This window comes from Dicentrarchus labrax, unplaced genomic scaffold (genome assembly GCF_905237075.1).
Source record: "Dicentrarchus labrax unplaced genomic scaffold, dlabrax2021, whole genome shotgun sequence".
NCBI lineage: Eukaryota > Metazoa > Chordata > Actinopteri > Moronidae > Dicentrarchus > Dicentrarchus labrax.
The window spans coordinates 13,387,570-13,400,306 of NW_026136710.1; positions in this window are offsets into that span (position 1 = coordinate 13,387,570).

The following is a 12,737-nucleotide window of genomic DNA, read 5'->3' on the forward strand; positions in this document are numbered from 1 at the left end:
CAGGCACACACACACACACACACCTCTCTGCACACGCAGCTCCTTCGCCCTGCCATTGTCTTACAGAGGAAGCCGGTGAGAGGAGGAAGAGGTCGGATCTTGTCCTCAGCTGAAGGAGAACACAGGGCAGAGCAGGCCGATGGAGAGAAAACACCAGGATGGAAAAGACGAGGCCGAGAGGAGGCAAAGGAGGAGGAGGAAGGGAAAAATGAGGAGGAGGCAAGATGTTATTTCCAAAAATTCTGAGTTTGAGCACCTATGAGCAGTTTCAATCTGAGGTTAATGATGTATATAAACATACAGCAGGGGTCAAGAAGCACATGAAGTCCTGGAGAGGGTCCGAGCCTGGAGCTCTCTGGTTAAGTGAGAATTTTAAAATTTTGTTTATTTCGAAAACTTCAAGCAAAACAATTGAATCTTGTGGTCTAATGTGCATCTATTTGAAGATCATTAATTTAAAAAAAAAAAAGTCTACCTTGAATGTCAGTCTAGCTTATATTTTACACAGCTTTGCAATGCCTCTCTCTCTCTCTCTCTCTCTCTCTCTCTCTCTCTCTCTCACACACACACACACACACACACACACACACACACACACACACACATGCACCACACACCAAGCGTGTAAGACTCTGATGGCTTTATAATGTCGTCTGCTAACTGGATAGAAATACTTTTCATTGGCACGGAGCTATTTAACTGATTAAAGCCACCACATAAATCTAAGTGTGTGTAAGTGTGTGTGTGATTGATCATCATCATTTATCCGGTCATAAAGGGCTGACAGCTACCATGCTTGATATGTGAAGGCTGAAACGAAAGCAGACAGTAGTCTAATTAAAAGAATATTAGATTATTTTGTTGAAGGTTTTACTGCCTTTTGAGGGAAAAAAAGAGGCTTTTCCTCTAGTGCCACCTTGAAGCTGACAATTGTAGTTTTACATAAAATATCTGGTGCACACTTTCATGTCTCTCAAGGGGAGGAATTATTTCAACTTTGATGATCCCTTAACTTTTTATTCAGTGCCAGCATGAGCTCAGAATTTACTTTACTCAAATTAACTTTGAGTTAAGTGTTAATTATCAAATATTGCCATGCTAACATACTAAACAAATGGTGAACATGGAAAACATTATACCTGCTTATCATTAGCATGTTAGCATTGTCATTGTGAGTATGTCAGCATGCTAACATTTAAATCCAACAGAGCTGCTAGCACGGTTGTAAACAGTTAGTAGTGTTGTTTTGTTTATATTTACCTCCATTTTTTGTATTCACCCCTAAAAATGACCTTGTCTGGACTTAACCTGATTGTGTGATGACCAGTTTGCATGCAGCTTTTGTCACAAATTCCAATACACTATGAAGGATGGTAATTGCCACTTAATCAGTTTTAATTTTAAAGCAGTTTAGTATTATTAGCTTACTCACGTAGCAACTTAATTACACATTTGTAGTCTGTTTTTCTGACTAATACTCAAAGCACTATATATGCCTGTATAACACCCACAATGAAACCTGGTAACCTGTGACTGAGAAATGACCCAAGTTGGATTGCAAATGTAATTTCTGACAGCTACTGCATGCTTGATCTCAATCCAAACCTGTAAATATGGGAAATATAAGAGACAGATTTCTGACACTCATTTGGCTTTGTTATCTTTGTGCCACACCCCCATACTGTATCACTGAAACCCAAACTAAAAGAACCTATTTCTGTAATCACTAAAAACAACATCATTGATTTGACATGTCTCTGTCAAATGATTGTGTAGCACGTCCTCTCCCAATTCTGCTTCGTTGCATATCTCTGCTGTGCTATTGCAACTGGACTCTCTCCCTGTCTCTTTCTATCACACACATGCACACGGTAACTCCCTCTCTCCAAATGACTGAAATAACACTATTACTCTTGCCATCATCGTGTCGAAACCCTTTTCAGTGTCAGTCTGTCTCGCCCATGCAGCATGGATGACCAGACCTGCAGCTGTCAAAATTCCACAAAAATAATAAAGACTCGAGACACAAGAAGAAGAGAGAAGCTGAAAGGTAAGGTGAATTCCAGGGAAGTAAAATGCTGGGAATTTGGGGACGCTCTTGTCCGGTTTAGAACAACAAACCCTTTTTTTAGCTAAGAGGTGTGAACGGTACACCAGCACCGTCGCGCCTTCCTAGACCTGAAAGGAAAGAAACCCTGCAGAGCCCTCTGGAACCACAGCAACCTCATGGCCCTGCCCACAGTGGCACCTTGACACGCACCTGTCAAAGATGTCAGTATGGCTTGTGTGCACGTGCTCGAGAGAGAGAGAGAGAGAGAGAGAGAGAGAGAGAGAGAGAGAGAGAGAGAGAGAGCTGAGGGGGGGAGTCAGAAAGTGAGTGAGTGAGTGGAGTGTGCGGTGGAGCTCTGTGGGTGGCAAAGGAGAGGGATCACTGGATCTGACAGGAGCTATTTGACTAATCCAAAACAACAGCTGTAAGGTAGGGATGAGGGGATGAAGGGGAGGAGGAGGTGGAGGGGAGGTAAAGGAGGTGAAAGGAGGGGGGGCTGTCAATTGAGGAGGATTTTGGGAGAAAGGGAATTATGGAAAGGGAATATGAAAATTAATTCCGCATGTAAGCCCTGAGGGGGAAGAGAACCTAAAACACTGCAAATAGAAAAAGAAAATGTTGGCCCCGGCAAAAAGAAAAGCGAAGGGTGAGGTGATGTAAGATCTGCAGAATTGTGACTGGGAGGGAGAGAGACAAAGGGGGGAGAGAGAATAGGGGAGACAGGCAGAAACTGCTTGGTCGAGCCCACACAGGGTATCGCTGGGTTGCATCCGTTAGCCTCCACACAGGGGGTTGTATCAGCACACACGGCAACACAGGTGAGAATGATTAAACTCACACATATACACACCATCCTCACGCATACACTGGCCTTCATTATACATCTGGTTGAGTTTTGTTGAGGGAAGCTGCGTTGGGGTGGTCCTCGCTCCTCTAACGGGTCTGTCCTGTTAACACGGCAGGCCACAGAGAGTCCATCACCCTGCGGGGCAGCATCTTAACATCTTAACATCTTAACATCTCCTCGCTGCGCAGTGCAGAAACACTCACAGCTATGTGTAGCAGTGCAGACAGCTAAAAAAAAGACTGAACTCTAAAATGGTGGCTGGTGGACGGATGCTGTTTTTTAAGGAAAACAGAGGTCATGATTTAAAGTAAGAGTGTGACATTTTTGGGAAATGTACTAATTTTCGTTTCTTGTTGACAGTTAGAAGAGAGGATTGATGACTCTTGTGTCTGTCTGTTTAATATATGACTACAGCCAGCTGCCCGTTAGCTTAGCTTAGCATAACTATGAAAACCCGGGCAACAACTAGCTTTTAACAAAGTGAAAAAAACACCTCAAAAGTAATAATAATAATAAATTCTAATTTCCCCCTCTTTATTCATATGCCAGCCCATACACTGTAAATACATGATTTAATGAATGGAACAAATCAGCTACCCAGAGTTTCCTGGCCTTCCTACATTTGTTTTTGCCTTTACTAAATAGTTAACAGAACATCCCGACATGAAGAGTAACACACAAAAATAGAGAACAACATGTGAAAGTAACAGTTGACGTCCCAATCCAAACCAGTTGTGGTGAACTTCTGGCCCACCAGGATGCCCGATTGGTTCCTTTTCTGCTGATCTGCCAGAACAAAACAAAAACAACCGTAGATAGATTCTGAGGGCCGTGTGAAAAGTGTCTTCAGCTGCAGTTCCTTTCATGGCCACTAGCTTTCTTCAAGAAAAGTTCATTATTTACATTATTTTATAGTGGGTTTTTTATAGGGGTTTGACATATTTGCCCACTAATACACAACATAGGCTACATTCACACTGCAGGCACATTACTCATTTGTGACTCAGGACAGCGTGAACAGCACAAATCACATGGAATATGATCTTTTCAATTCAGATTTGGGACACTTTCATATATGGTCCAAATCAGATACAGGTATTGTGGGTTTGTTTATGCAATGCAACCTCAATGTGACCAGTCATATCAGAATTAATGTGGCTTTAATGTTGCTATATCTATGTTCGTCATGCGGGTCACTTCAGGACCTTGACCGGTTGAATCTGATATGGGCCACATTCAACAAATAATATGAAGAGCCAAAGAAACAAACAAAAAATAGACTTGAGTAATAAATCAGACTGAGCACTGAAGCTTGCAGTGTGAACGTAGCCATAGAATACTGAATTTATTTTTATTTTTTGTTTATTTTTGTAATTTAAAAAGAAAAATGTATGAGGAGGCTGTAAATAGTGTTTGTAGGGGGCTATTTTCAGCTGTGGAATTGGTGCACTGGGGAGTATTTACAGCAGCGGGATGGTGTCTGTGAGACAGACTCAAAATAAACTATTGGTATGTCACCCAGTGCAGCAGTGTGGCTCATTAATGTGTTTTTAATAGATTCTGGACAACAATGGAGGTCTTTGGCATAGAGGAATATGCTAAATCAGGCTTTGGCAACACTTGTTAGAAGAGTTTATTTTTGCTTTTGTGATGTTTTCATGCAATTTGTTGATAGGAGGTAAACAGGTAAACAGTGCTTTAGCTTTCCTTGTTGACATAGGAGAAAATTCAACCAACAACTAGACAACACAATACTGCTCTATTAATATAGATTGAGGTATTCCTTATGTCTTAAGCCACAGGTGATAAATGGTGCCTTGCATTCAGTTTTGTGTTTGAATAATCGAATAAAATCACTTAATTTAACTATGTATTTTTTTAATCTTTGCTTCTCTTCATGGCATAAATGTGAAAAAACAAACATGAGGTTTAACTGGAATCCAGACCCCTCTGCATACCAAGACAGAGGTCTGCGATCTGCGGTTCTGGGTTCTATTTAACCCGCTGAGGTTACGTTGGTTCTGCTCAGGGACTTGGCTGTGAAGCCCAGTTCCTGTGGCTTCAGACCAAACCAAGAACAGAAACCCTTTCCCTTACAGATCTCTTATGATGTCTGGTTTCTCTCATTTCTCTGCTCAGTGTCTCCTCGATACCGTTCCAGAAACCATGAGAGCAAAATGGGCTTCTTCTTCTCTGCTTCCATAGCTGCGGTATCGCTGAAGTATCTGAGGGTTTCACTGAGGTATTCTGAGGCATCACTTTGATGAGATCAAGCCATGTTTGGTCATGAATGTGGTCTTGGGCGAAGAGATGCGAATGAAGGGGAATGAAAACTGACAGAGTAAAACACTTGAGGGTGAAGGGCTGATGGAGTGGACAGCTTTGCCCAGACCAGTGCGGCCAGACGTAACTATCCAGGTGTGCTGTTCATTTTAGCCGGAGCTCTGAGAAATGACTGTCTGCATGTCAGTAATCTGAGACATAAAGAAACAACATAGTAGATGCACTCATGCTAAAAGAGGATAAGACAGCATGGAGTCATAGAGGCGTCAGTTTTAAGAAAACTGAAAGTGAATTTATATAAAATGTAATACATTTTATTGTATTTGCATTTAACTGGTGCATTATTTCTAAGGCTGTAATGCTAAAATTATTTTATAATGCTTATAAAGTAAAATAAAAAAAATATAAAAAACTATATATATATATTTAGGCCCTTTAAAATAATGATCCATTTCCTTCACATACATCCCCTTAACCTCCCCGTTAAATCTGGAGGTCTAGACCTGGACTGCTCTTTAAAGTCACTTTGGGAACTTTAAACACGCCTTCATGTCTGATTGGGTCTCAGTTCTTCAGTAACTTATACAAAGCAGCTCCTGCACCATGCATGTATGTGTCTGTATGTGTGTGTGTGTGTGTGTGTGTGTGTGAGTGTGTGAGTGTGTGTGTGTGTGTGTGTGTGTGTGTGTGTGTGTGTGTGTGTGTGTGTGTGTGCGCGCGCGTGCAAGTGCTCATGACTGCATCTTGGACCTAAGTAGCAACAGATGCTGCACTGACCTCAGAGGCTTCCTGGAAACGCAAATTTGTCAAAATGAAGCAGGAAAAAGAGAGAGCAGCAGTTTAGGTAAATGTAACATATAGGCGACACACACACAAAAACACACACAAAATCACATGCACACACACACACACATCCATGCAAAGACACACACACACCCATACCCATACCCATACCCCTTCATGTACTGGACACACACACACACACATCAAGCTTAGGGTAGTGTTACATGGGATGCACACAATTAATAATCATAAATACACACATAGCATCAGAAGTAGATAAATATGTTACACACACACACACACACACACACACACACACACACACACACACACACACACACACCGCTGCCTGTAAGTAAACTGCAACTTTTTTGCAAATCACTAGGTAAATAATATTGTCCACTAGAGGAGCAAGTGCTGGTTTTTGACCCGTCAGACCAGATTTTAAAGACATAACAACTGAAAAAAATGTATATATTTATTTGAGCTGAACATTTAAAAAAGAACATAAATTAAAAAAAGACCTCATAATCTAAACCCTTCATCTAATTATAGCGTTTCAGGGGGGAAAAAAACAACAAAAATAAATCCCTGCAGCTGAAATTTTATCTCCAGAAGATATGTTTCAGAGGTAAAACTTACACTGCTTAGTTTAGTTTTGATAGTGGACAATTTCCTGCCAATGTAATAACACTCGGGCAAACATTGGGAAACACGGCTTGTAAAACAAATCATGTTCTTTCTTTGGCTTCGTTCCGGGGAAGCCATTTTTTGCGCACTCTAAGCGATATCAGCAAATGATTTGATCTGTGATTTAATGCCGCAGTGCCTCACTGAGAACCACGTCGCCCTCTCATCCATCTCTCCTTCCCTTTTTCTTTTTTTTCTTATTCTATATTCAGTACCGGAAGCAATCACGCTATCTCGGTGACGAACAAGCAGTTTGACCGAATGATATCACCTCTTTAGGAAAACAAGAGGAAACGCGTGCCAGTTGCTCTCACATGCGATCAATTATTTTACGGTGAAGTCAGGCTGGGGGGAAAATTTTCAGCCATTAGCCCTTTAGTGCAGGGATCATACTGAGGGTAATAGTGACTAAACACTGAATAAACACATTTGGCTAATAGGTCATTCGAACCTGAAGCGGAGAAGGTGGGCCTGTTGTTGATTGGCCCGAAGGTTGTTGCATTCTAGCATTAGTAATATTTGCATGCAAACTCACTCAGAAATGCAAAAATGCACCTTTGCAGCTTTTTAATACAACAGATCATAGTGTTTGTTTTTTGCCTAGATTGTCACAGGCAGTTACTGCAACTACTGTAGAACACAATTTAAAAGGAAACAAGCTACACAAGTGAGCCATGCAGCTGACTTGTAATTAGCAAAGTGTGTGTCAGCTTTAATAGAGCTTTCAGAGCAACCCGAGGCAATTTAAGACAGCCACTTTCTGCACAGATTTCTGGTTTGTTAGTCAAATGCTTAGAAATGATGCAATGTTGAAAAGGGAGACGATCTCTAAAACCAGCTCATTTGTCAGTCAGTGTGTCAGTTCACTTAATTACCAAAAATTAATCCATGCTTTTTTAAAAAGGATACAATTTCAAAATGAAATACCTGCATATCATATACAACACACATACACCACTGGTGGAGGAAGTATTCATATTCTTTGTTTAAGTAGCAATAACACACTATAGACAAATTCCTGCATTCTTAATTGTACTTACGTAGATAAATATAATAAAAGTGAGACTACTATGAATAATGGTTCCTGTTGCAGTTATTGATAAAAGAATATATGCATTATATTATTTTGCCATTACTACTGGTGAAGGTAATATTTCCTTATCCTTCCTATCCTTTAGTAAAAGTAGCAATACCAAACTGTAAACATACTCAATTACAAGTAAAATTGCATTCAAAGGTTTAAGTAAAAGTAAAGAAGTATTAGCAGCAAATTGTATTCAATGTATTAAAGTATGAAAAGAACACGAACGGCTTTCAGTCAAGATAACAAACTAACGTAAAGTGTAACCGGTAGGCTACAGCTACAGCCAGTGGCTACAGAAGCCGTTCGTGGCAGCTCTTGTAGGAGCGAACACATTATTAATTAATTAGTTATCATGAGAAAGCGATCTTTGTTATATCGAGATAACGAAATAAATGAATTTGTTCTAACGAGAAAACAATCTTTGTTATATCGAGATAACGAGATAATAAGTCGTTATCACGAGATAACAGTGCATAAAATAAAGAAATATCCATGGCTGTTCTCGGCCGCCATAGAAAAGTGCACATTAGGCTGCACTTATCAGTATTATTTTGTTATATTGTCATTATTATACTAGTAGCTGTGAAATAAATGTAAAAAGTAGAATAGTTTCCCTCTGAGTAATATATACTGTAGTAGTATAAAATGAAGATATTCAAGTAAAGCACTTTAAAACCGTTCATAAATAGAGTTATTTTCCACCACTGACACACACATACACATCGCAATAACAGTATAACATTTAAAGTTTTTAGTCAGATTAACCAATCAGAATAAAAAAAACACTGAACATTATGATTTATGATCTTATCTGGATTTCTTTTAATATAAGTGTTGTTTGACTGTATTTTACAGTATGTTATTTTGTCCACCTTGTCTGTACACACACACACACACACACACACACACACACACCTACACACAGCTTCAGGCACTGCATGAGCAGGGTGAAACTTAACTACTCAGCTAATTAGCACAGGCTGAAGGTTCCCCCTCTAATTCCAGCACCTTTAACCTCAACATAAGAACCGTCTACTCGCCAGAAAAACCTCGACCCCGGAGCTCCCTGCAGCAAATACAGTGCAGCCACCTTCATCTACTCAAATATTATGCTATTTGTACTTTTCTATTTATAGTATACCAGGAGACAATACTTTATGAGGAATAGTCGCTCATGTATAACCCTGATTTTTTCTACATGGATTACATCCTCAGACTCATGAGACTTTTGCAGCAGAGAGCGCGATTATACTTTTTTAACTTATTTATTTTTACTGCATAAGTTGAAAAACACACTGGCCGTGCTTTCTCTCTCTTTCTCTATTTCCCTCACCCTCTCTTGTCTCTCCCCGCCCCTCTGTCTTCCCCCTCCTTCTGTTTATTCTTCTGGCGGTACAACAGGCCCCAGAGCCCAGAGGCAAGTCATGTTCTCAGGGAAACGGCAACTCTCCACAGAGCTGATATCAAAATAGTTTAAAATGTGAATTGTCTGATAGTTCCCAGTGAGTGCAGAGCCGAGCCAAACACTTCCAGATCCCCCTGCCAGCAGAATGTAAACAGAGCCGGGGGCTGGGAGAGAGAGAGAGAGAGAGAGAGAGAGAGAGAGAGAGAGAGAGAGAGAGAGAGAGAGCGAGCGAGTGAACCTGTTGTGTCACAGCAGAGCCCGGTTGGTTTGGTTGGCCGGGACCAAGCTTTCCAAAACTTTTTTTTTCTTCAAGTTAAAAGTACTGTGTTGTTTTTGCTCAAAAAGTCAAGGGTCTGCAGGTGGTGACTCTTGATGGGGAAATATTTTGTCAGAGCTAGAATACTGAGATGAACCAGACATCAGCAGAGTTATTTCTTCATGTCCAAAATTAACAACAGTGAGAAAAAAAATGCTGTATTTTCATCTGAATTATAATTTTAAAAATTGCTTAGTCTGGGGTAGAAGAGGCTGACCATGTAACTGCAGTGTTTATAAATGCTAAATAGGGGGACTTAAAGTGAAAGTTTTGTCCAAAAAGGTAATAACATGATCATAAGACCCAGAAATATGTCATTAACTGTAATTAAAAGTACAACAGAGACTATTTATGCTCTAAAGAGCCAAAGTCTGTAAAGCTTCCAAAGTTAAAGGGGTAAAATTTGATGATGATTGATTAACATAAATTTTTTTTATGCATCAACATAAACATATTTATCAACTGTCTTTCTCTTTACAGTAATTCCCCTTCAAACTGGGTAATATCCGTTGGTACTGCATTTGCAGTTCTGGTGTGTAAAGATTCTTTTATAATCCAAAAAGCCTCTTAGAGTGTAGTTATTATAAATGATTGCTCCCTACAGCTCTCGAAAGGTGCACTTATGTTACAGTACGCTGGACCTCTGGACTGTTGAAGAGGGAAATGTAGAGAAACACCTCAGTTAGGTGTTTCCTTAGAGAAACACCCAACAGAGAAGCCATTATAGAGGAGAAAAATGTTCATGGCATTTTATTAAATGTGAAAATGTGTGTGTGTGTGTGTGTGTGTGTGTGTGTGTGTGTGTGTGTGTGTGTGTGTGTGTGTGTGTGTGTGAAAAATTAAAATGAAATTTACAAATGAGTTTGATGACAGGCGCACACCGGAGGAAATGTCATGACCTCGAGGTGTTAATATAAAGTCCTGTATGTGTAAAACCTCAGCCACAGATGAACATAGAACACACACTAAAAACTTTCCTGAACATGGAAAATTCAATTATCTTCACTAGTTTGCAAAAAAAATCCATGAAACATAATTTTATTCATTCCATGTGTTTGTGTGTGGAAAATATCAAAATGTCTGTATATTTTCAGTGCATTTGTGATTTGTTGGTCTTATTGATGTACTGGAAGATTTAATATTTCTGTGTATTTATGCAAGCAGGCCTGCATGCTGAAAGAAAAACAAATCTTGCATAATGCTTGATTTGCAGCTTCATTTGTTTTCCCGCATGTTTGTTTGCACTGGCATTCAGGACAAGTTTGTCAGGTAGCTGGAGATGCCAGCATGTAGTTACACAATGTAATGTATGGAATAAATTATATTATCATCATCATCATGTTTCATGTTTTATTTAACCAGCATATTCTGACTTATTTGTGTTTGTATAGGGATTTTTAAAAATCTATTTGTTTATTTATTGAATGGACATCTGCAAAACTTGCTCTTACCTTTTATAAATGTGCTCTTATCATTAACAACATTATATCAAAGTTTTATTCCTTTCTTCCTGTGTCATTCCCCACTAACAGATTTTAGTTTTATTGACAAAGACAGATGGTGCCCACTCTTGCTCAACTGTTTGTTGGTGCATCCAGATACTGGAATGTATTTCACTCATCCTTTCGATTAAATGTGACTCTGTAACACACCTGAATGAAATTTCAAACACAATTTATGTTGTTTTGCAATGTTTAAAGGTTTAAATGGATGCAATATTTATAATATTTGACTTTGAAGATAAAATTTAAAAAGATATATATGCAATAAAAAAAAAAGTTCATTAGCACGTCTGCTTGTTGGGGGGTTGTGGGCTTTGCCTGAATAAGCACTGGAACTTTCCAGCATTTCTTTTCCTTTTTATTTATTTTTTGTCTGTGTTGTTTTCTCAGTATTGCAATGCATCACTTGACATTACCCAAGCAAGTTTGAGCTGCAGCGCATCAGCTGAAAGCAATTTGGTCCGGAGCGCAGCTGCCAGGCGGATAAGACTTTCCTTCTTTCGTTTACTTTGAAATGTTCCTTTTTTTCAACATCCAAAATACACAAGGCAGCCAAATTGCTGACATGTGTGAGAGGGGCAGCGAGACTCCTGCATTCTTTCATGCCCCACTATGCAAAACTCCACATTGTTTATTTAAAGAACACTGAACACTTTAGCACTATTAAGAAACATGTCATATAGTAAACTAAAGGTTTCCTCTCAGGAAAAATCCCTGTCAGTTTATTTTTCTTTTGCAAAAAGTTATTTTAGTTTTGACTCACAAACTGCCTGCATTCACAATTAAGCAACAGTGTTGTAACACGGCTTGTGTAGCGCAGGACGCTAACAGGCTCGGTAAACCTGGAAGTGGTGTGATTATTTATGTGTTGAGGCGTGGACATGTGAGATGGGAGGACTGGACTGTCTCTGTCTCACTAGCTAGCAGTGACCCAAACAAGAAAACACAAAGAGGACAGAAAGGTGAGAAAAGGAGTCTTTCCTTTACTTCTTCTTACTATTCTTCTGCACTGACTTGACTAACTAAATATATATATAAAAAATATGTATATAAAAGATATATAGAATATAAAAAAATATATTCAATATACATGTGAACAATTTTCTGAAGGTATAGGCTTGGGCTGCAGTTTTAAACGGGCAAGATGTTTGATTCAACATGGCCTCAACACCTACGGCAATGAAATGTAGCTCTCCCTGTGGCTTATTGTGGACGGCAGACAACAGCAAGAGTTTGCTCCAATGCACGATAGGGTTGAGAGAAAAATTAAAGATGACAAGTGAGGACCGTACTCTGACACACCGTGATCTGAACGGAAAGAAAAGAGCAAGACATAGGGGATGTAAGGTCTGAGAGACACAGACAAGGGAAAAGGGAAAAACCTGACAAGTAAACCAGGGACGACAGCCAGGAGACAGCCTGTGCGTCAGTGTGGGTGAGGCGGTGGGTGGGAGGAGGGCGTGGAGGGAGGGAGAGAGACTTCCAGAGAGAGAGAGGGGGACGGGAGGGCCCGGTTGTGAGTGATAGCCCACCAGGGCCTCAGAGCGGCCCGACACTGGGAACAGCTAACCTACCTTGACATGCGTAGGAAACCCAAAACTCTCTGAGCCCTCTGTCAGATAGGAGCCACCCAGAGGAGACCCGCCACAACTGTGTAGCCCGAGCCCCTGTGTGTCCTTTTTAACTAGCTTTGTTTAGATGAACGCACAGCGGAGGAATGCTTTAGTATACCTTGCAAGAAACCGCAAGCACAACAGCATTAGAGCGACATCAGCTT